This window comes from Pteronotus mesoamericanus, unplaced genomic scaffold (genome assembly GCF_021234165.1).
Source record: "Pteronotus mesoamericanus isolate MK-2021 breed Mesoamerican mustached bat unplaced genomic scaffold, CSHL_Meso_final contig_90, whole genome shotgun sequence".
Taxonomy (NCBI): Eukaryota; Metazoa; Chordata; class Mammalia; order Chiroptera; family Mormoopidae; genus Pteronotus; species Pteronotus mesoamericanus.
This window is the reverse complement of record NW_026555277.1, coordinates 45,392,063-45,415,922: the sequence shown is the minus strand read 5'-3', so window position 1 is coordinate 45,415,922 and position 23,860 is coordinate 45,392,063. Positions and strand designations below refer to the sequence as shown.

At 43.0% G+C, this 23,860-nt stretch overlaps 1 protein-coding gene across 1 annotated transcript in view; it reads left to right on the top strand.

Annotated features, from left to right (window-relative positions):
- Positions 1 to 23,860, top strand: part of SPON1 (spondin 1) — a 252,251-nt gene that overhangs the window by 74,784 nt on the left and 153,607 nt on the right. The gene's annotated exons all lie outside the window — the stretch shown is intronic.

Genomic DNA, 23,860 nt, shown 5'->3' with positions numbered 1-23,860 from the left:
TTCTTTTTCTACTGAGACATCTGTTGACATTCACCAGTCTGGGAAACATAGGAACGAATTTTAAATAGATTATAGACTGTATAGAGTGATGGTGAGAATTTTAGGATTTCAGACTGGCAAATAGTCCTGGTTAGGTGAGCAGGGCTCCAATTCCAGTGTCTGACAAGTCATTTTCCCATGGAAGTAGGGACTGGGACCTTCCCAACCACCTTCGTCTTCTTTCAGTCACCCAAGGCCTTATTCATGCTTTTGGTTCACTTGTCTGTACCTCTGGCAGGTGGACATTTCAACAGGCTTACAACTGTAGTTAACTTCAGCCCAGCCCTGAGGAGAGGCTGATAAGGAAGCATTTTACCTATGCACTCCATTACCCACAGTTTCTGGACTCAGCTGTGCCTGACATGGGAAAAAGCCCACAGAAATCTCAGGAAGCTTCTGTCCCCAATCCAGACTCAGCCCCGTCTTTTGCTTCTATCTTTCTGGGCCTCATTTGTTTCTTTTTTAGTTCAGGCTCCTTGAGAACTTTAGCTCTTGGCATTAATTCACATTGGAGATTTGTTTTAAAAATTTAGCAGTAGAATTTTTTAGATGAAATATTATATAGAAACCCAATATATAACATGCATCTCGTATCTAGTTGAAATGTGGGAGAAGATCTTGTGGGAATAAACAAAAACACTGAAAGGAGAACAAGCAGAGACTGTTTATTCAGAGCTTGCTATATATCAAGGGAGTCAGCTGCCATCGCTAGCATTTGGCTGAGACTCAAAGGCAGGCAGAGGAGCGGGAAAGCTTTATAGTGAAAAAGAGGGAAGACTGCAGGTACGTTCTGATCTGATCGGAGGTGGTTGGCGTGGGGAAGCTGGAAGGCGGCTAAAAGTGAAGCACTTTATGCAGCTGGTTTGGAGAGTGTGTTTGGCTTTCTTTGGTTGGTCCTGAGTTAAAAAATAAAGGAGGCAGTGGGGGCAAAAATTAGAGAAGTTGGCTGTCATTGACCAAATCCTACACGTTCGGGGCTGATAGCTTCCGAGGTTGTGGCTTGGCCTCCCTGGTCATTTGCTGCAAAGGTTGAGGTCAGATATCTATTGTCGCATATGGCCTGGCCATTGTCCAAGACTATATCCAATCTCTCAGTCTGAAGATGGCATCTCAGTTTGGCTTTCTCGTACCCATGGTGGCCCTATCACTCTGTGGAGCCTGGGGCTCTAAAGAGAAAGTTGGAAAACATCAGACCTATGTGATGAGTCTTCCCACTTCAAAACTTTTCTCTCTCTGGCCTAGTTCTCTGATTTTCTTTGACTTCTCATTCTCACAATGCAGAAGCATTTGATCTCCCTGGTGGAACGGCATCACAATGAACACATGTGAACATATGTTTATTTATTAACAGTTAACCAATGTGGCCTGTGTATTCACTTATTCTTTCAGCAAATGTAACTGAGCCTCTGTCTGCACAGGCATCCAGGATACACAGGCAAGTGAGGCGTGTTCTTGACCCTTGAGGTTCTCATGGGCCAAATGGAGAAGAGAGAAAGAGTCACCCAGTACTTTCTGTGTACCAGGAACTCAGCTGTACCTCTCACAGGCTTTATCTAAATTAATCTTCACAACAACTACCCCATTTTACAAAGGAAGGGTCAGGTCCCAGATAATTAGACAAGTTTCTTGAAGTCACACATCCATGTAACTCTAAAACTCCCTGTTCTTCCTTTCTTTTGTTTCTTTTGAAGGAATTAAATACAAGTTTTAACTATTCACTAAAGAAATAATAATTTTATAGGTAAGATGTAAATATATTCACATTGTAAAATTTCAAACAATGTAGAAAATAGTGAAATACAGAATGTAGAAAAAGTGAAAAAAATCCCTGACATGGCCTCCAATAAATCTCAGCATTTCCTACACAATGGTAGCAAAGAGATCAATTTGGTGTTTATTCTTTAGATTTATCTGTATTTTATATGCATACAAGTAAGCATAAAAGAACATAGTTTCATTTTTGTGGGAATTTAAATTTACACAAACAGTATCATGGTCTATGTGATATACTGAACTTGAATGGGTTTTCACTAAATAAAATATGTTAGGGAGATTTCCAGGTCAGGACATATAGATCAACCTCTTTTTAAAAACAGTTGCATACATTCTATAATGGGAATGTGCTAATTATTCCATAGTTGATGGAAGACATTTAGATTGTTCACAGTTTTTTACCATTACAAATAACATTATGATGAGCATCCCCTTGTATATGCTTCTTTGGGCAAATATGCAAGTTTTTATCTCTGTTTGATGCCAAGAAATGGGATCATAAGGGATACTCATTTATAATTTTAATAGACATTGCCAGATTTTCCTCCTAAACATTTGCCAACTTAAACATTTTCCCTGACTATGAACAAGAGAGCCTATTTCATCACTCACCCAATAACTCTTGATATTATCAATCTTTCTGCCCATTTGATAGTTAAAAATGGTATCTCTTACAATTTGCATTTTCCTGATTAATAGTGATATTAAGAATCTTTTCATGTATATTCCATTTCTGTTTCCTCTTCTGTGAAGGGCCTATTCATATTCTTGTCTGTTTCCCTAGTGATGTATCTTTTTAAAATTGATTTTAAAGTAGTTAAATATATAATTATATAAAAATATTTTTATGTGCAAAAAATAGTTTATATATAGCATTTAAAATTGATCTATATCTCTCTCTATAGATATTCCATGAAATAATACTTTGTTATACATTTTAAATATTTCTTTCCACCTTTCTCTTAACTTTGGTTATAGGTATCTAATCATCTGGAAAATTGAAATTATGATTTCAATCACATGTATCCACACTTTCCTTTATGAAGATTGGTTTGTATCTATTTTTAAAAGAGTCTTCCTATGTCCAAGATTATAAATGTATTCCCATAGGTTTAATATTTTTATACATTTAAAAATAAATTTCTGTCTTAACTTTGTGAATGATATGCTTCAAATAAGTCTCAATAGAAAATAGAGGATAAGCTGAAAATGAGATTACCAAAGGGTCAGTTTAACAAAGGGTCTATTTACAATGGTGTGACCATGAAAACAGGGAGAGGAGATTTCACTGAAGAGCATGAGGTGGGGAAAGAGAGGACGGAGCAGAGGAGACCATCGCATCTCAGGAGCTGAGACGCTTGGTTAAGGGAAGCAACTATCTTGAGGTTATAGAGACTCTTATCCTACACCTTCCCTTTGATTTCCTGCCAGTTCTCCCTTTGGCCTGGCCCCAATTCCCAGGATGATGAAGCCCAGTGATATTAATATAGACCATATAGATTCCCCTCTCAGGCAAAGACCAGGGCGCTGAAGGATGGCGAAGGTATCTGGAGAAACAAGCCAAAGACATCAGCGCAGACAGGAAATCAAAGTCTACCTCTTTTTCTCAAAATGACTAGTTAGTTGTCTCACATCCATTTATTGAATAGTTTGTCCTTTCCTTTCCATGATTGCTTGACATGCTACTTTATCTAATATAAAATTTTGATACAGGTCTGTTCCACTCTGTTGATCTTTTTATTCCTGCATGAGACCCACACCATTTAGTAGCATAATTTTAAGTTTTGCTAGCAAGTCATCATTCATTAATCTTACAGTTCACAATGTTCATGGCCATTTAAGTAGATTCATAATTCCAGACAAACCATAGAATAAGTTTGTTGCCTAAATAAAAGCTTACATTGGGATTTTGAATGGTGTTGCATTGAATTAATAGTTTAATGTGAGGAGAGTCAGCATCTCTACAATATGTTTTCCAAGTCAGAAACATGGAGTATCCCCTATTTATTTGGTATTTTATGTCCTTTATCAAAGTAATGTAACTTTTCTTCATTTAAATCACACATTCTAATGAAGTCCCCCACCCATAGGTATTTGACAGTTTTATTGCTATTTTGAATGGGCTCTTTTTCCCTATTATACTCTCTAATCATTGATCACTTGTGTTTAGGAAACCTAATGATTCATGTATCTAGAGTTTGAATCTGGACATTGCCACGCCCTCTTGAGAGTTCTAATGAGTTGTTCTTTCATTCTTTGGGGATTTAATGAATAAGTATACCTTTTATTTCATTTTCACGCATTAGCTGCTTATATGTCACCTCTAGTAGAATATTAAATAGTGGTAGTCATGTTTATTATCTGATTTTAATAGGAATACCATTATATTTCATTTTTAAGTATAATAGGAAGTACAGGTTTCAAATTGATGTCTGTAATCAAGTAGAGAAAGGCCCTTTACCTAGCTGAGACAGTTCCATCTTTTTTTCATGTGGAAGGTGGTTGGGAAAGCAACCAAGCAACCAGTATTGCATGTGCACCTACCTTGTACACAGAGTACACAAGCACTGATCTTGACTTTCAAGACACTTTTATTCTATTGTGATAAATAAAAATATGTATGCAGCCCTGGCTGGCGAGGCTCAGTGGATTGAGGGCTGGCCTGCAAACCTAATGGCAACCAGTTTGATTCCGAGTCAAGGCACATGCCTGGGTTGCAGGTCAGGTCCCAGTTGGGAGTGTGTGAGAGACAGCTAATCTATGTCTCTCTCACACATAGATGTTTCTCTCCCTTTCTTTATCCCTTCCTTCCCCTCTCTATAAAACTAAATAAATAAGATCTTTAAAAAACATATGTATGAGAAAGTTAGCAAACCCAAGCAGACATGAACAGGGGACAAATTAAGCACAGTGAGTCAGAAAGGAGATGGGTGAGGAATGGAATAATGGGAGCACCAGAGCTTCTTGGAAAGGTTAGTTTATAACTTAAAGACTGAAGTAGGGTTTGGGTAAGTGGACAAAAGGGAAGAGGTTATTCCAGGTGAAGGGGGTGGACAGAGTGAAAACTGAAGAGCTTAGAGGTGAGAATAAAGATGGCAGCCTTGGGAGACACCAAAAGACAGACTTAGTGAGGTTAAAAGGTCTTTGGGGACCAAAATCCATTGCTCAATCATGGAGGTCCTCCAATGTCAAGATGAAGAGATTGAACTTGATTCAAGAGGACCGAGGGAGCTCTTAGTGGTTATTAAGCAGTAGACTGACATGCTGGAGGAAGTTTCATTAAAAAAGGTAGTAAGGACACTGAAATCTGGCAGCAAAGTTCAGGACAGATGAAAGGGGAGATGCCAACTTTGCTGCAGACCTCACTTGCAAAAAGGAGTATTTGTTGTTGCAGTGTTTGGGTAATGTTCCTGGGAGATGACAGTCTGGTAGAAGAAGCTGCAGAGTCTGCTGAATATCTGTGGATGACAGCTCTGAAGCTGGTTGGTTGTGTTCCTTTGCCCAGGAGGGCTGGGAAGGAAAGCACATAGCAATTATGACTTTCCTTTTGGCACAAACTTGACATCATTTCCATTGGATGCAAAGACTTGAACATTTCTAAATTATAAGCTTTTCAGGCAGCCCTCCTCATAGCCTCTCCCTCCAAATGAATGACCCAGCCCTTAATGTTTCCCTGGCATGCTACAATACTGCAAGAATACCAAAAGCCAGTACAGCAAAGTCACAACTGATTGGAAGATAAAGCCCTCATGAAGAGAACAGATATTTACAAGATCCCACCGGAGGGTGGTCCCGTCCTCAGAAGTGATCCTTTCTTTCCGTACATTTATTGTCTTCATTACATACTCTTATTACCAGGTTTCTGACACTCATTTGTCACTTCCAGGGAGAGTCTGAGATGTCATTCTAGCCTGAGGCGACCAGTCACTTGGTGAATCATTTTGGGGGAATTCAACCTTATGGAACAATGGTCGGCTACAGGTAGCCAAGAGCGAAGCCCCATTCTGGGTGCATTACAAATACTTTTTAAATTTTCACAGCGACTCTAGGAAAAGGGAAAGCTAAGGTACAAAGTGGTTAAGTGACTTGCCCCAGGTCACTGAGTAAGTGACAGAGCTGGGATTTATACAGAAGTATCTGGGCTCTGGAGTCTGTGATCACAATACTGTACTCTGCTGTCTTCAACTGGTGTGACTCGGTCAGGTTTAACTCCAACTTCTCCCTCTCCCCCAATGTCAGCATCTGTTTCCTCTATCACTTCCTTTGCATTCACTGCCTTATTCACAGACACCCCTTGCCTCACTGTGGCAGGAACCCCCCAGGCCTTACCCTAGCACCGTCCTCACGCTGGTGTAAGACTCGCTGCCCTCATACGCTGTTGACTTACTCCGCTTACCTAGCAACTTAAATGAGGGTTTCCATCACCTCCCAGATTAAGTCCGGAATCCTAATCAGAGCATTGAAGTCTCCCTGTGTCCTTTACCACAGTCCTTGGTTAGCCTCCTCTTCCACTGAATCCCTCCTCGAACACTGTTTTCCAGCCGTTCCTGGGTGCACACGCTTGGGAACACTCATTGTGTGCCTGCTATGTGCGGGCACTGAGGACTCAGATGCTGACTCTGAGGACATTACAGTCTAGGGATGAAATACAACAAAACAAATCAAGTCCAGAGACTGCAATTCTGAAATCCAAAAAGCTCTAAAATCCAAAATATTTTTCTTAACTCAGGGCCCAAACTGCCCTGAACTGCCCTGAAGTCATTTATAGTGTTTTATTATAAATATTAACATATTTGATGCTGCCTCAATGGGGCCCTAATGGGGATATTACAAAATATATTGAATTTTCATTTTATTATCTTTCCAAAATCCAAAAATATTCTGAATTCTGAAACACACCTGGCCTCCAGGCTATCAGATTGGGGACGTTTGCCCTGTTGATACAGTAGGGTGGGGGCGGGGGTTGGATATCCTCAGAGCACTGGAGGAGTACAGATGAGGCAGCCCTTGGGCAGGACTGGGTTTCACATAAATGTTAAAAAGAAGCAATTCACTTCTTGTCAGTGCAATAATCTATTCCCAGCTGCAGTCCCTACCAGATACAAGAATTGATTTAATGTTCCTCATTGCTAAAGGCAAAATTCCTTAGCATGGTGTCCAAGGTCATTTATGACTTATTCCAGCCACGTTAGGGTCTCATTTCTAGGCACTTCTCCACCCCACATGAGATTATAAGCTTCATGGAGGAAGCAATCAATTTTATTCCTCTTTGTGGCCCTAATGCAGGGGGCAAACCATGATGAATAAGCTAAATCCAGCCCACTGGTAGTTTTTGTAAATAAAGTTTTATTGGAATACAACCACATTCATTTACATGTGTATTGTTTAGAGCCACTTTCACACTAAAGCAGCACAATTGAGACATTGCAAGAGAGACCTTATGGCCTACAAAGCATGAAATATTTCTTCTCTGTCTCTTTATAGAAAAAGCATACTGACCCCTGCTCTTATGCATCCCCGTGTGCTAGGAACTCAGGAACTGCTGATTTCTGGTCCAGGTTCTCCCAAAGGCCCAGCTGAGACAAAGGCTTGTATGCAAATAGCTTGTTTGGGAAGTGATCCCAGAGAGCAGGGGGTAGGGGTGGGGGCCTGCACGATGTCAGGGTGTGGCAAGTGTGATTCAGTCAAGTGTTACCTACTTGGCTGTTGTCACTATAGGCAAGAGGTGCTTGATCCTGCTGTGACCTTAGGAGAAGGCTTATATGTGTCTTAGAATAGTGTGTCCAGAGATGCAGGAGGAAGTCATTATCTGTTGGCTTCCATCCTCCATTATCAAAGGGGGCGGGGCACAAGCATTAACTCCCTTGAGCTTCTGGGGTGCACATATGTGAGCGCTTCTCAGATTCTGAACACATACTACAGTATCAAAGAAGCTCTGGGACAGAAAGCAAGCCATGCAGGCAAGGCGCGCATCATCTAATTACAGCGGGGCAGAGCCGGTCACAGCACAGCAGTGGTTGGAGTCAGAGGTGGATGACAGGGTGTGAAGAGACATATAGAGGTGCCCAGCATCCCAGTGCACAGATTAGTATGAATAACAGTGGAAGTAGTTTACATTTATTACCATCACTATGCATCATATGCCTCACCTCAGTGCTCAGAAAGGCTTCTAGGCCTTCTCTACATTATTCCCATTTTGCGATGAGAACACTGAGGTTTAGAGAGTTTATATTCAGGATAATAAAGCAGTTATGTGATAGAGCTGAGTCTTACACCCACTTCTGCCTGACTTCAAACCCCTTGTTGCTAACTAGTCACCACTAAACTGCACTGACTGAGCTTGACCAACCCCACCCCTCGTCCTCACCTTCTGCCTTAGTTGACCTGTGAGGGCATAGCCCCTCCTATATCAAGCGGTAGAAGACTGCCTGTTGGGGGAGATGTTGTTCCCCAAGCAAGGAAACTAAATGTCATTTATCATTTAGAAAGTGGAAAACAAACCCACAGATCTGGCAAGGGAAAGGCTTATCAATTATGCTCCTTGATTCCCTGCACCATCTCCCCCTTGCTCCCCCTTCCCCCTCCCAGCTGATAACCCTCCAAATGGGGGATGTTAAGAATAGTATAAGAAAGGGAGAAGCCAAAGAACTTACATGCACGACCCGTGGACATGAACTAAGGACGGGATGGGGGACAAGAAATTGCTGGAGGGAAACAGTGTACCAGGCAGAGGGGGAGCAAAGGGAAAAAAATTGGGACAACTGTAACAGCATAATCAATAAAATATACTTTAAAAAGAGTACATGCTATATAAAATTCTATTTATATAAAGTTCAAATGCAGGAAAAAATAATCCGTGGCGCTAAAAGTCAGATGACTTTTACTATCTGGAAGGAGATGCCAGGGAGTTTTCTGGAGCGCTAGTAATGTTCTACTTATTGGTGAGCATAGTGTTTTCCTTTGTGAAAATTCATGAAACTGTACACTGATCATTTCTGTACTTCCTTCTATAGGTTATTCTTTAATTTAAAATGAAATTTAAAGCTAGTCTTCTGAGGGAAAAAAAGGAGAGAAAGGCTTATTAGTGGGAAGAGAAGATGAATACTGAGGAATTAGCTAGCACTCATAATACTTTATAGCTTCACAGAGCTCACCAGCTCTTTTTATCTTGGAAGGAAATAACATAGACAACCCACATGAGACCCCTGTGTGTGATTTAGAGCAAGCTGGCAGGCTTAAGAGATTTGATGTGGCTGGGGTGCAGCTTACCCCACAAGTTTCCTGGCATTAAGTAATGAGAAGAACCACAGACTCCTTTGTCGTAAGTCAGGGTTGCTTTCCCTTGAGGTTGTCTAGAACCTCAGTGATGTTAACCAGGAGAGGAAGCAAGGAGTCTGCAGAAAAGGGGGGTGAAAAAACCCCAGCCCCTCAAGTGCCTGGTTCTTGGGAGAGCACTGGGAAAGACCGAGACCGTGGCTAAAAGGACATGTGCTTGGTTCAGGAAGACTTAGATACCCTAAGACCTACCATCCAACCAGTGGAATCCAGATGCCAGGGCATCCTGAAAGGCTGGTTGTGGCACAGTTCCAGGGGAGCTGTCCAGTGGCAGCAGAGATGCACTCAGCAGCCGGAGTCCCAGGTGCCGGGTCCAGCCCCCAGGGGAGGAAGCCGTCCAGGATTCAACAGACGGTATGGGCGGCAGAGGCGCTCCAGGCCCAGCGGTAAACTGAAGCTCAGGTGGGAGCACTGAAGCCCTGCTATGGACTGTGCCAGCGCTGGAAGGGGCCAGGGGCTTATTACAACTCGGTGGGCATGCGTAAGTACACGGCCCACCCCAGTTGTCTACCAGGGCCCCGGGCTCTAGCAGCAAGGCCAGCCTCGGCCCTCTCCCGCAGATGGAGCAGGAGTTGCCAATATATTCCCTGCCCTGGTCACAGTGGGATCGACACAAAATATTTAGACCCTGTGGACATTTTTTAAAAATTGAGATTAAATTCACATGGCATAACATTAACCGTTTAAAGCCATCAATTCAGTAGCATTTTAGTACACTCACAATGTTGTGCGACCACCACCTCTATCTAGTTCCTAAACATTTCAATTGCTTCTGCGTAAAGCTCTTTACTCGTTAAGCAGTCTCTCCCCGTTCTCCTCTGCCCCCTGCCCTTGGCAACCATCGATCTTCATTCTGTCTCGATGGATTTACCTATTCCTGATATTTCATATAAGTGGAATCACACAGTACGTGATCTTTTGAATCCAGCTTTTTTAACTTAGGTAATGTTTTTGAGGTTCATCCATGTTGTAGCATGTATGGTAATTCATTCCTTTATAGATCTGAATAATATTCCATTACATCTATATACCACAGTTTATTTACTCCTGTGGACATTTTTGACGTGAAATTGTCAAAGGATAAAAACGGAAACATTTGGGCAACAGTGAAAAAGTACCAGGCGGTATCATGCCTACATTAATCTTCCAGCCCATGTGTTTTTTTAAACCGAGAATAGATCATGCAATAGACGTGTTGCTCCACTCCTGAGCCTTTTCCCACCCCAGGAAGGACAGTGATGACTCTGGGAAAAGGGTAGAAAAGGACGAGGAAATGGTTCCATGCCTACTTTGTCTTTCAGGGTCATGAAGTAACTGTGAGACAAGTTAGCAAGTTTTATCCAGTCACAAAATGGCTTGGTTAGATTTTTACACTTGGTATGTGACCACAGCGTCACAAAGCCGTATCCCTTGGCATGGGTTACTTCACCTGGAAGAAGCGTGGGCGGAAGCCCACCCCAGGTGCAGACGATGCTGGAAGGATGAGCCGACGGTGCTCAGGATGGTAGGAGGAGGTGCTCCTCCACAGGTGCTCACGGCTCCTTCGCCGTTCGCTTCCAACCAGTAATCAAAGAATTGTCTCTGAATTATTTGCCTCGCTGCCAGCCTGCTTACCACAGAGAACGCCCAACCTAAATCCAATGAATAAGTGAGATTACATGAGAAGAATGTCCTCCTGGCCTTTCATGATTAATTACTGCAGGTTGATTTCAGCTACATTTTTCCTTGGGCATTTTCCTAAGATTTCACATATAATAGCCCCTGGACGCTGGAAAAACAGAGGAGAAAAAGCTCCATTATATCTTAGTTCTATGCAACTCATAAATGAAAATCATTGTTAATTTAGAGTCTGACAGCTGTGGAGTATTTGTAAGTTTAGGGCAGCCGTCATCAACACTCGAGCTTATTTTTCAAACAGATGTTTAATTTGACTTTAGTGCTATTGCCAATTTTTGAGGAGAAAGGGGGAAGCAGAAACAGAAATAATCATTATATTCATCATTTGGTTTCCTTTCAAAACATAAATCGGCCTGATTAACGATGACATCAGAATTGATGTCATTGCAGTTCTGGATGCAGGACTGGTTAGCTATCATCTCCTTACTTGATCCAAACTCTTTTTTTTCCCCCCCTAAAGTCAGAGGCTGTTTTGTGATAATTACACCCAGGCTCTGAACAACAGTCCCAGCTGACCAGAGTACAGGAAAAATTAGGGAGTGGCCAATGATCGGTGACTGGGTCCCAACCCCAGAGGACAGTCACAGGGCTAAGTCTTGTCTTGTGGCTGTGGAGTCAGGAAACCAGTGAGAGCAAACAGAGCCCTCGGAATGGCAGCCAGGGTCTCTCGCTCCCCTTTACATGTCTACCCTGCTTATGTGGCTTAGGTGGCTGGGTTCCTGCATACTCGCAGTGTGCCAATCGGTCTCAGTGTATAAAATTAAACACATGTGTGGCTCCACGTAGAAATCGGATGAGTCAGAATGTGCTTGAACAGGCCCTGCTGTTCCAGTCCACGTTGCTTGGAGGGAATCTTCCTTCACACCAGCTGTGTTGCTAGGTAAACCCACTTCCCAGTTCTGGTTTCTCTGCCTTTGCCTTCTCGTGTTTGGGTTTCAGTCGTCTCCTTTGGCTTTTACTTTTTACCATCTATCATGTGTTTGATTGTGGCCCTCAGTACCTCTTTGACAATGACTCTGCAGTGGGAACTCTAGGTGCAATAATACACAAGTATCTTTGTACTTGTTTCTTTGGACATTGAGATGAAAGATTCACCTTGCCTTCTCCCTCAGTCAACAACTATGATACGTACTGTGGTGAAGAAGAATCTGCCCCAAGGAAAAATTGGGCGGATATCTTGGATTCCAGTCTTAAGTCATGGTTTGATAGAGGAACAATCCACAGCCCGATCCACCTCGTGCTAGAAATAACAGGGACCTAAACAGAATCAAGGATTTGTATTCCAAAGGCCAAGTCTGAATCCTTAAAGGTGCCCCCCTCAATCTCTTTAAATGGAAAGTATTATTTTCAGATTATTAACCCAGATCTAATTCTTCCTTTACAAGAGAAAGACCAGGCTTCTGCCAGGTTGACCACTCAAGAATGTGGAGGAATCTCTAGGGAATTACTGCACCTATCAGAAACTCCTGGCTGTGCTTGCCGACCCACCTTCTCCCTCCGCCCCTCCCCTGGCCCTCTGCCTGGGCCTAGACTATGTGTCTGTTTTTCAGACAGCAGCTCCCCTACCTTTGCTCCATGCTCGGAGCCCCTCCTTTGCTATCCCACATCACAGCTGGGGTCAAGCGATGATGGTTAATTAGATGTTATTGCAAGCTGGGGAGTGCCAGATGGGAGTTTTACACAGAGAACCTATATAACTGGCTTATAGGTTTGGCTGCTCTCAGGACCCAGAAACCTAGGCTCATCCTCAGGAGTTCCCCCCTCTCAGACTTGGTGGGTATTAGGCTCCCAGCCTAACCTCAGGAGCCAGTTTATTTCCTGCCAAAAGAATGCCCCTATGCGAGTCCCAGTTGCCCCAAATTTCTGACCCTAATCCCCTCCAGAATAGTTTTTTAGCATTATAGTTACAAATGTAGGTTCACAGGTCAGGGGGCCTGTGATTGAATTCTGGCTCTACCACACACAGATGACATTAGGCAAGTCATTGTAAACTCCCAGTGCCTCAGGTGCTACCCTGGAAAATGAGGATAATAAGAGCACCTACTTCACAGGGCTGCTGTGAGGATTAGGGGAGTTATATGCATGCAATGTGTTTAGAAAGTGTCTGGCACAGAATAAGCTCTTTACAAGGCTGCTTATTATTCTTGTTTTGTTGCTGTTGTTATTGCTTTACATTTGCAATAAAATGAAGATCATTGTATAGATGTTTCCTAAGACAAAAGAAGTGGTTCACCCCTAGAAGTGAATTCCAGTACTGGCACTCAGGGCAAAAACTGTACAATTTTAAACGTGGTTTTTCAAACTTCAGAACCTATTAAATTTCAGTCTCACTGGGCCTACTTTCATTTTGCTTGCTTCCTCCTTGCCAATTAGCATAAGAAAAACATAATACAAAATAGTTATGTTAAATTTTAAAAAATCAAAACCAGGTAAAATAAAAATTTAAATATAACATCAAGACAAGAGGAATACACGTGGGCTCTAAGTTCCCACAGAGTTGCAAGAGTAGCAGATTATGACCTATTAAATAAAATGGAAAGCTAGACGTCATCTGATATAAATACATGCATATGCCAGTTAAAGAAATGAATAAATGTAGGAAAGTTTGATAACAAGAGAAGGTATAACCTCAAAATATCTGCACTCAAAATGCTTCCTAACTATAAAGAGAAAAACAGGAACTTTAGAATGGTGAAGTCTGGCAGACCCCAGTAATGGGACAAATCTAAATTTACATCATGTGCCACCTGATAGGATACAATGAGAAAACACAGCATCACTTCTCTAATATTCCTACTAAAGACGCATAACTTAAATCTAATCCTGAAGAAACATCAGATGAGCTCAAATATTTTACAGAGTTACTGACATGTAATCTCCGAAAGTGTCAAACTCATAAAAGTTGAGGGAAGACTGAGGAGCTATTTTAGATTGAAAGAGACTAAAGGAACATAAAATCCAAGTGCAACACTGTGATTCTAAACTAGACCTTTGGTTATAAAGGAACAACTGGCAACATTTCAATAGCGTTTGAGGATTAGATATATTAATGTTAATTTCCTAAATCTGACAGTTGTATCAAGGTTCCATAGAAGAATGTCCTTGTTTGTAGGAAATGTATAATAAAGTGCTCATGGTGATCAGATATCATGTCAACCACTTGTTCCCCAATGCTTCAGGGGAAAAAAATTCTTTGTACTGTCTTCTAAGTTTTCCTTAAGGTAGAAATGGTTTCAAATTTAAAAGACTCAGCTCAAAGAGTGGAAAGGAAAGGAGAAGAACTGCATTTGCATCTCTGTCTCTCTCTTCTTGTTTCCATTTCTTCCTGGCTTCTTCCTCTCAGCAGCTAGGGCTTAGATATGGGGGAGAAGACATTGGGTTCAATGGAGAAGACAGGCCAGGCTTGAGAGGCTGAGCTGAGTTCATTTGTTCTTTGACTCCCTCGCCCAGCACCCCTGTTTCCTACCAGGCACCATGCCAGAGGCCGAGAATGCAGAGCTGAGCGAGGCACAGCCTCCTGGGAATGCCCAGAAGGGTGGGCAAACAGACAACGGGCAGCAACTACGTGGTGTGAAAGAGGCCACCCTGGGAAGAGCCCAGGGCTGCGGTGGGCAGGCTCCCAGCCTGTTTGTGGGGGAGGGGTCTGGGAGGGCCACAGAGCACCCAGAGTGAGCAGGCACTGCAGCTGGGGAGAGAGAGCAGAAGAGGCACTGCGGGGGAGTGTCCTTAGCCCAGAGAGGACAAGGAACGTTTGAGGACCTGCATGTGGATCCCGATGATGGAGCAACAAGGAGTGGGGTTGGGGCGGAAGCGACAATAAATGTGAGTTTTTTAAAAAAAACTTTCCTTCTATTCTTTAGCCTCTCCTTTGCCAAAACATTCCTTCCTTGAGCCTTCAGCTGAGTATTCCTCCAATTTTTTAATAACAGTAAAATAATAGCTAAAATAATCTGCCAACAACCCTATAATGAACTTACTACCCCATTTTACTGGGGGGAAACTGAGGCATACCTGCGTAACATCGTAAGTAGCAGAGCTGGGGTTTAAACTCCAGACAGACTAGCCCCCCAGCTCAAGCTTTAGATTTGTCGCAGTGCAGATCTTTGATGAGGCTGAATTCTTGCAGGGATTGTCTTTTACGGGCCTCCGTAGTTCTCTAACTAGAGCAGTGAATGAAGGAGATGCTTGTGAACAGCCCCCTGTCAGTGCATCTTACCCACTCAAGTCACCTCCCCTCTCACCGCACTTCCCATGCTCGCACGGTCAGCAGTCGCGTGAGCCCTGCCATGGTGAGCTTGGAGCCCGGGTTGGTTATATCCTGAGCGGCTGCCGAGCCAGAACAGCTCCATGGAGGAGGGCAACAAAAGATCAGGTTAAAGAAGAAAGTCTAAGATTCAGGCCCAAAGCATCTTGGGGGGAGGGGGTGCGGGGAGGAAGCGGGCAACACAAGGGAAGAAATGGGGCACAAAGTTGGGTTAAGATGAGCTGTTTAGGATAGACCCAGTGATGCAAATGAATTCACGGGTAGGAAGGCAAAGGTGTGAGTCCCGTTTGGGTGTGGTACTACAGGTGGCACTTGGCCTCAACGGGAAGGCACATCAATATATCTTTCACCACCCTCCACACCCCACTACCCCACAGGACTCTACTGTTTATTTGACAAACATTTTGTGAGCACCTATTATATGCCAGGCTAGCACTAGGTATGGGGATGTGAGAACAAGCTTGAGGGACTAGTCTATGAATATTCATCTGAGAACCTGAAATGCCAGGCTGTGTTTGGAATGAGGCTGCATTTTCATTTTCACTTCAGGCCCTGGAACAAAGTAGGCAAGTAACAGCTACCAGCTGGGGGTGGAGTGGGGGCGTGTGGGAGGGAAGAAAAACAAGTTCCCTCCAGTGGTAGGACAGTCTTTAAAACAGCTTTTCACAGAAAGCCTAATTACTCCATTATTCCTCCACAACAGGAAAGGTCTCCCTTTCCACACTCCTCTGGCCTTTACTACAGATTCTATGGCTAATCACATTTTTCAGGATGGTTCTTGACTGGTTGCAAATGTTGGATTAGACAGTTTGCCCCTTGCAGACAAGCTCTGGCGACGGTCAGGTCAAGATAGGAGTCCTAGCTCCACGCATTCTGAACCTGTTTGGGTTTTTTTCCACCTATAAATGGGAATGAGTCTCTAAGGCTTAGCAAGAGCCCATGAACATTTTTAGGTAATTTAGGGTTCACAGAGCACCTTCCCAGTTCTCTAGCAAGGTTGACGTCCTTGGGGGAAATTGAGGCTCAGAGACAATGTGATTTGAGCAGGATCACATAGATCGTGAATATAAAAGTCAAGATGGAAACCTGGTCTCCGCTTTTAAAATAGAAACGATTTTCTGTACTGTGGAACATTTTCTTTTTTATGACGATCAAAGCCACTGGGTAACACTGGGGACACCTACCTACTCTACTTTTGCCCAGGAGTTTTAGCTTGGGATTTCCTTATCACGTGAGAGTCAGCAGAGCAGTGAAGAAAGTGATAGGTTGTGGTACCAAAGTCTCTACCTGATCCTGGCTCCACCTCTTAAGAGTTATATAAGCTCGGGCAAGACACTTGGTCCCTCTGTGCCTCAGCTTTTGTCATCTGAGAAAGGAGATAATAATAGTAACTATCTCATAGGTAGGAGAATTAAAGTAATCTAAGTCAGTGGCTCTTGGCTGCACTTTAGAATCTGAGCACCTTTTAAAAATTACCAGTTTCTGGCTCCATCTCTGGAAATTCTTATCTCCTTAGTCTGAGATGGAATCGGGGTGTCAGTGCTTTTTAATACTCCCCCAAATAATTCTAATGAGCAGCCAGAGCTGAGAACCCTTGAGGTATGTAATATGCTCCCTACAGAGTGCCTGGAACATAGTAAGCACTCAATAATGTTAATAATTATTGTTGTACCAGCTGGTGATAAAATAAGGCACGTGGGCTAACACTAGTGAATTGGTACAAACACCCAGTGGGTTCCAGCTGCTGTGCAGTGCACTGTGGGTAGATACAGTGATTGAGAAAGAGATTCCTCAATTTATAAGAGTTTAATTAACTCCCTAGTTGGGCAGGAAAGGCATAAATACATGAGAAGTTAAATAGCAATGCGAGGTTTAGAGTAGAAGGAAGAAAGGAAGATAACACTTTTTCAGGCACCTACTTTGTGCTAGGATCTTTACAGACCAGCTTAGCTCACTAATCTCACAAGAGTCCCATAAAGTTGGTATTAACCCCAATTTACAGGGCAAAAAAACTGAGGTGGTGGAATGTAATTCACATACTGCACACTGAAGAGGTAGGTCAGTATCTGCCTGGCTACAGAGGTCTTTGTATTACGCCATGTCTCTATCAGGCTGGTTTCATGGTGATTATAAACAAAAGTAGTGAACTAGTGGGGATTAAATTTAAAAGGTTTAAGTATCAGTCCTTACATAAATATGTATATGCATGTATCTTTTATTCTTTGTAGCTACCATTCTGTCCATTTATTCTTCCTTTTGTCTATCCATTCATTTAATTTGGTTACCCAACATGGTTCTAAAATAAGATTTTTAGTTTAATCAAATATTTTGGTTAATAAGCCAATCTGTTGGGTAAATTTTAATTAATTTTCTATTTTCTTGCATAAAGTTAAAAAATTAGCATTAAACTGAACAATATATCACAACCACAAATCACAGAGGAATGGGAATGCTCAGGTTATGCTTCAAGGTATGCTAATGTATCAGAGATTTTAATGTAGATTAACTACCAGTCCTAAACAGTAATAGAAATAGAGGAAAACAAAATTAACATGATTAAATACACTCAGAGACTATTTATTCTGTTAATTGTTAAAATTTAGGCAACAGTCAGATTGCAAGGAGACTTGCAGCTGCAGTTCTGAAATAGCTGGTCCTCCCCTCAGCTGTTGCTAATTAATGTGATTCTCCTAATAACAGTTGCCTGATAGCAGAGAGACGGTAGCAAATCAAAACAACTTCATCTCAGTGTTGATGATCCCTGACAACAACAACCAAAGAACCCAGTAAGATCCAAATGGAACTGTTGCTAACTGGAGGCTTACATGTGTTTCTTTTTCTTTTTTTTTTTTTTAACTTTTTTATATATTGATTTTAGAGAGAAAGGAAGGACAAGGGAGGTGGGGGGAAGAGAGAGAGAGAGAGGGAGAGAGAGAAACATCAGTTTGTTGTTCCTCTTGGTGCATTGGGACAACACTCTAACCAATTGAGCTGCCAGGCCACGGCTATATGTGGTGTTTCTCGTGCACCACTGACCTCTCGTGCCAGAAGTTTATCATACAAATACATGGGGTATATGGGATATGTGGGTAACATCATTACATTAGCCACAGTCACAATGGGATTATGCCACAGGCTCCAGAGAGGAGCAAAAAAGTACTCTGGACAATTGTTCATTGCCCTGGACTTTGACATGTGCAAGTGACCCATCTTCTCTTAATTTGTCTGACATTTTTTCCCCCAAAAGACAGAATTTAAGAAGCCAATTTGCACCATATGATATGTAGAACCCTACTGGGAAGAGCTTTCAGGAAAGGAATCCAGAAGTAGCGAGCATCTCTCATACCTAACCCATCTATGGTTGCCTTTGGCTCATGTATTGATCCCCATTCCAATCAGCTGCAACTAATTGGTTTCACCAAAATATGTTGAACAAATCATAATTTATGGATGAAAGAGCTGGTTTGGTTTTCCTAAGGACGATACCAGACATATGGAAGACTAGACATATGTATTAACCTTTTCTACCAGCAATACACTATAGCAGCAATCGTAGACTGGACCAGTCAGTGACATTAGACCACTGGCCGTGAGGGGCTCCTGGTCATCTCTAGGGCAGCTTGGACAGAGAAGACTCCAAGTTAGCAGGAGGTTGGATAGTGGGTTTCCAAGGCCAGCTATGTCATCCCCCCAAAAACACTAAGCATTTGGACAAAGAGGGGTTAAACACAGTACAAAGTGTCATTACCAAAAAGTCATTACCAAATACCTGGCTAGGACAAGGATTCTGCTAGTTTACTTTCTTGAAATGTATCTTGTTTTGTATCAAAATGTCCTTGACATGGAGCCATCCAAAAACTAGGGAAACATGCACCTCAATGTGATGGCACAAACTCAACCAATTGCGAACACAAAATGAAGCAGCGTCTGTGACCAGGACAATAGACACTGACAGGTGTTTGATCTTTGCATCCACCACACTGTGAGGGTCCAGCTTTGAGAACCTCTGTTGTGCTGCCCCCTGGGGGTGGTTACCATCTGGCTTTATTCCTGTTCCCTTATAGAGATGAGACAGTTGAAGCGTCCTCCTCTCCTCTCTGCTCTCTCCATCTCCACTTCTATCCCGACTTGGTGACGGTTCTAAGCGTTCTCTTAGGAACACATGCACTGAAGTTCAACTTCATCTCACAGAGATAATGCAGCATGTAACTGTAGTGACACCATCACCTTTAAGATAGAGAGCTTTATTGATTTGTTGGGTTTTAGTTTATTCCTTGCCTACTTGGAAAAAAAAAAATTCAGTACCTTGTTTAATGTGGATAAGAGGCTCCCGATTCATCCCCAAGTCCCCCATGCGAAGCATTAGTGAAATTTTGTACTTTATTGTATTTTTAAAAAGAAGTAGTCACTTTTATTCTACTCTGCATCATAATGAGGTTCCATTAATTCATCTTCCGCCTATTTTACTCAGAAAATTAGACCTCTTGACCTTCTTTCTTTCTTTTTCTCCCTGCCTCCTTCTCTCCCTCCCTCCTTTTCTTTCTTTTTTCTTCTCTCTTACAGTATTTTCTGTGAGAAAGGCTAGAAAGCAGAGCAAAGTATGCCCAGATTTTGTAGCTTACATGTGGGTCATGTTGTTGTCCTAGGACTCTTTAGTGGTCAGGTGATCAGGGCTTACCTCTGATAAGCATATGTGACATCAGAATGAGGTCGGGTGCTACAAGAAGGGTGCAGATGTTGAAAAGAAGAAATGTGGGATAAATCTGGAGTGAGTCAGAAATGTAAGGCCTATGGGTATCTTTTATTTTATTTTATTTTTTTGGTAAGGGTCACCTTAAGAGATAAGCAAAGGGGAACACATTGTGAAATCAGCTGCTCTCTTTTCCATAAAGAAAGCTCCATCCTTGGTTTAACCTCTTCCTGGCAGACACACTAACATCCTGCTGATTCCCAACATTGTGAAGAGATTTTGAATTCAACCCAAATGGTTCCTTTTGAGAATAATGGTTGCCATCAGTCAAACAGCCTAGCTTGAACAAGGCGAAGTAGGCTTAACTGGCCTTTCTGCAGTAGGGGATGTCACGTGACTCATGCCAACCACCGTTTGCCACTCACCAGCATTCCAGGTGCTGCTGCTAACACTGAGGAACTTATGCTTCTTGCCAGATCATGGACATATGGTAGACACTCAACACTCACTATGTGTTGAATATGAAAGAGTTGAATGATAAGTAGAGTCAAGTGTATGAAAATATATCGGTCAACACACCTTCAATGCCTCCTGCACAAAAGGCACTAAAAGCTAGAGGGGCCCCAGGGGTACAAATAAGGCGCCTTCCCTGAAAGTGCTCAGAATTCAGTAAGAACTACACAGTGTAAACACACATTAACTGGTAATCCAAGATATTCAAGTTCAAGCAAACATCAAGAGTAGCCAATGCCCGAATGTCAAATGGAAAGTAATGACTGGCAGTGTTCTAGAAACCCAACGAGACTCTGAGGAGATGGCGAGGGGGGAACAAATGAGTGGGGTGTGGTTAGGCACAGAAGAGGCAGAAGCGCGTCCCTGGTTTAGTGAGTAGCACGGGCAGAAGCCAGGAGGGGTCATGGGACCCACGCTCTGCTGGCATGGTGGTGCCAGCAGGGTGTCAGACCTGGAAGGCGATATGTACCTGGGTGTTCAGGAGTGTGGTCATTTAGCCAAGGGTGTGGGCTGTAATCGATAAGTGAGAGAGGGCCCTTTTGGGGAGGGCCTACTATTTGTAAGACCCTGTGCTGGGGTGGGCTGGGACAGGGCAGATGTGGGAGATGGGATAGTTAGGACTATGGTTCCATTGCTGCCTAACAATCTATGAAACAAAGTGATAATACGCTCGCGGTGACGATTAATCGGTCCCCTGACAGAGTGTACGTAAATTGGATGGGTTTGCAAGGAGAGGAGATTCATTAGGAGGTTACTGCAGCAATTGCACAGGGAATCCTTCCTTTACTTTTCCGTGCATGTTCTTTTTGGGGGTGGGGTGGATAGGACTCAGGTGGATACGAACAGGCATAAAAATCATGACTCCTAATTTCGAGCAAATGGATTTTGCAGAATCTCTCCCCAAAGCCATGCACATGCTTACCATTTTGCATACGGTTTTTTCAGGGGTTCAAGAATCCTCTGTAATTCATTCAGCAACATGAATCCCTAGCTAAGAACCATAATCCCCCTCCCCCCAGTCCCTAACCCGGCCTGCGGTAGGGAACATCTCCCAACTCACAGGTCTGCTACTGTACCAGAAACTCCCATTTCCATAGCAGAAATGTGACAGTCGGGGAAGCTTTCTGAAGAATGGGAAGAATGGCAGGTGGCCTGTATTTAAGGACATTTCTCCGTCGCCCGGATTGTTTCCTTACACCTGAGGGGACAATGTTGCCAGCCCTGGCTTAGGGAACCCATAGAAAGGGGAGGCAGCTGAGGCCAAGGTGGAGTAGGACCAACTGCAGAGAATAATAACTAGTGTAAACCAGCCAGAGAGCTTGCAATGAGGCATTTCCTCTCTAAGGAGGGATGGGGTGATTACAGGGTTACACCCACGCCCTGCGCAGAGCAGCAAGGACAGAGCAAGGAACCCCGAGAAACCCAGGAGCAATGCTCCGCTTTCTATTTCTTGTTTTCCAGACGAGACAGGTTCTATTTCCGATCAGAGCACAGTCTGGAGAGAAAGCAGTTGAAGCCTTGGGTGCTTGGAATAAAAATCTAACCTTCATCTTTAGAAAAGAAAAGCATATATCTCAGTTGAAGATTTTTATTAAATGGAATGACAGGCATACCATTTCATGTCTCTCCTAGCATGCATTTCAGAACTAACAGTGGTTCTTACGCTTTTCAAGGTCAGGAACCCCATTGAGAAGCAGAGGAGAGCTGTGAACTCTTACCCAGGAATATGCACTTGTGGACGTCACACAAAGTTCTGTCATCCTGAACCCATCTGCAGACCCCAGATTATAAACCACAGGTTCCATAAGCTTTGAGCAGATCCTCTGCTACGTTCCAGGTGCCAATGAGGAATAAATAAGACATAGACCTGGAGCTCAAGAGGCTCCCAACCTGCGGAGGGTTTATAGACCTGGAGAAGTGGGAGGAGAAAGCGAGGCAGGAGCTGACCACAGCTTAACTGTATGAGACATTACCCAGAACAGTCATGGGCTCAACAATATTAGACACAGTGAACCTAACTGTCAGCTGTCCTTGGATTAGTCATACCCCAGGTACCATTAATCATGTTACTAAATGCTGAAAAACATGTTAAGGTTGATTTTTCTTTAAAAGTAACTTTTCAGGAACATAAAATATTATGGTTTTGTATTCTTAGCAAAAAAAGATATCCTGGCCTCAAGATGCATTGGGAGATATTGCCTTCCCGCCAGGCTCATTTCTCTTTGCAAGGTTAAGAAATGCCATGGATAATTTAAGCCAGAGAGAAGAACCCAGAAGGGGTCAAAAGATTGTGGGGGGAAAAATTGAGTGGTTTAAAACAATTATAGGAAATGAGAAATGGTCCTGTTCACTACCCAGAATTGCCTACTTGCCAGAGCTTCCACAACTGGGACTACTTCCTGCAGTCTATTTATTTTGTCTCTGTGAGTTTATTTAAGATTTTTTTTCCACCAGGTGACAAATTTCCAGCCAGTGATCTATCAGGCACCCCTAAGGGTTTCCACTGTTTCCTCAGCCATGGCGCACGGGCATGTGACAGCCTCCTCCAGAGAAAAATGATTTCTCTCGCCTGTGTTTTCCTGTCAAAATCCCAGCCACCCCCCTTCCTCCTACAGCCCAGTCTCTCTTCACACTGGCGTGTACTTGCAGGCATGCCTGCTCTCTTCCTTGTCACTGGGAACAGGTGCCTGTCTTCTACACTTGATGGAAAGTTTTGGCATATGGCATGACCTCCTACCCACCAATCCAAGCCCCCTTTTAAGGCCTCATTCATAATGTCCTACTCCAAGACTCTTCTGACCAAACTGTCCCACCCCTGCTCACACCTAAGTCCTGTAGTGGCTTCCCAGTGCAGTCTCGTGGCCTGATGCATAGAGGTATATTTTTCTCATATAACAATAAGGCCAGGGGTAGGTGACTGCTGGTATTGTTCCAGCACCTAAAAGATGTCAGGGCCAGTGCCTCTGTGATTTTCCTTGGCCTTTTGTTCATCCTGCAAACCTGACTGTATATTACTGAGGCCACATGGGGGTTATATACCTTCCATTCCCCAGCTGCAAGGAAGGTGGGGAAAGTGAGAACAGGATACCATGACTGGCTTACCTTGTACTACCCCCTGAGAAGAGGGTTTGGCAGACACGACAGATGGAAGAAATGGGTCTTGGGTAGACTCTTGTACTTGCTATGCAGTATTTTGATTCATCAGAGCACACATCTCTCTCTCTTTCATCAGGCTGTCATCTATTTGCAGTCACGCACACTGTCTTATTCATCGGTGTACTTCCAATGCCTCACACAACTGTTAAACTAAAGCATGAGTAAATTAATGTCTTCTGCTTTTCATGCCTCTCACATCTAAATTCATTCTTTTAAAACATAATCCAGTTTTATTCTGTTTTTATGCCTCTCTTGTGATACGAAAATTAATTCCTCATTGCTAATTTTCCATTGGATTTGGCAGGGGAGGCGGTAAAATTTTAAACCCTAGAGTCATAGTATTGACAAGATATGATAAAGATGAGGTCTGAAACTGGTCAATAATAAGAGAAAATGGGGCCACAATAAACTTG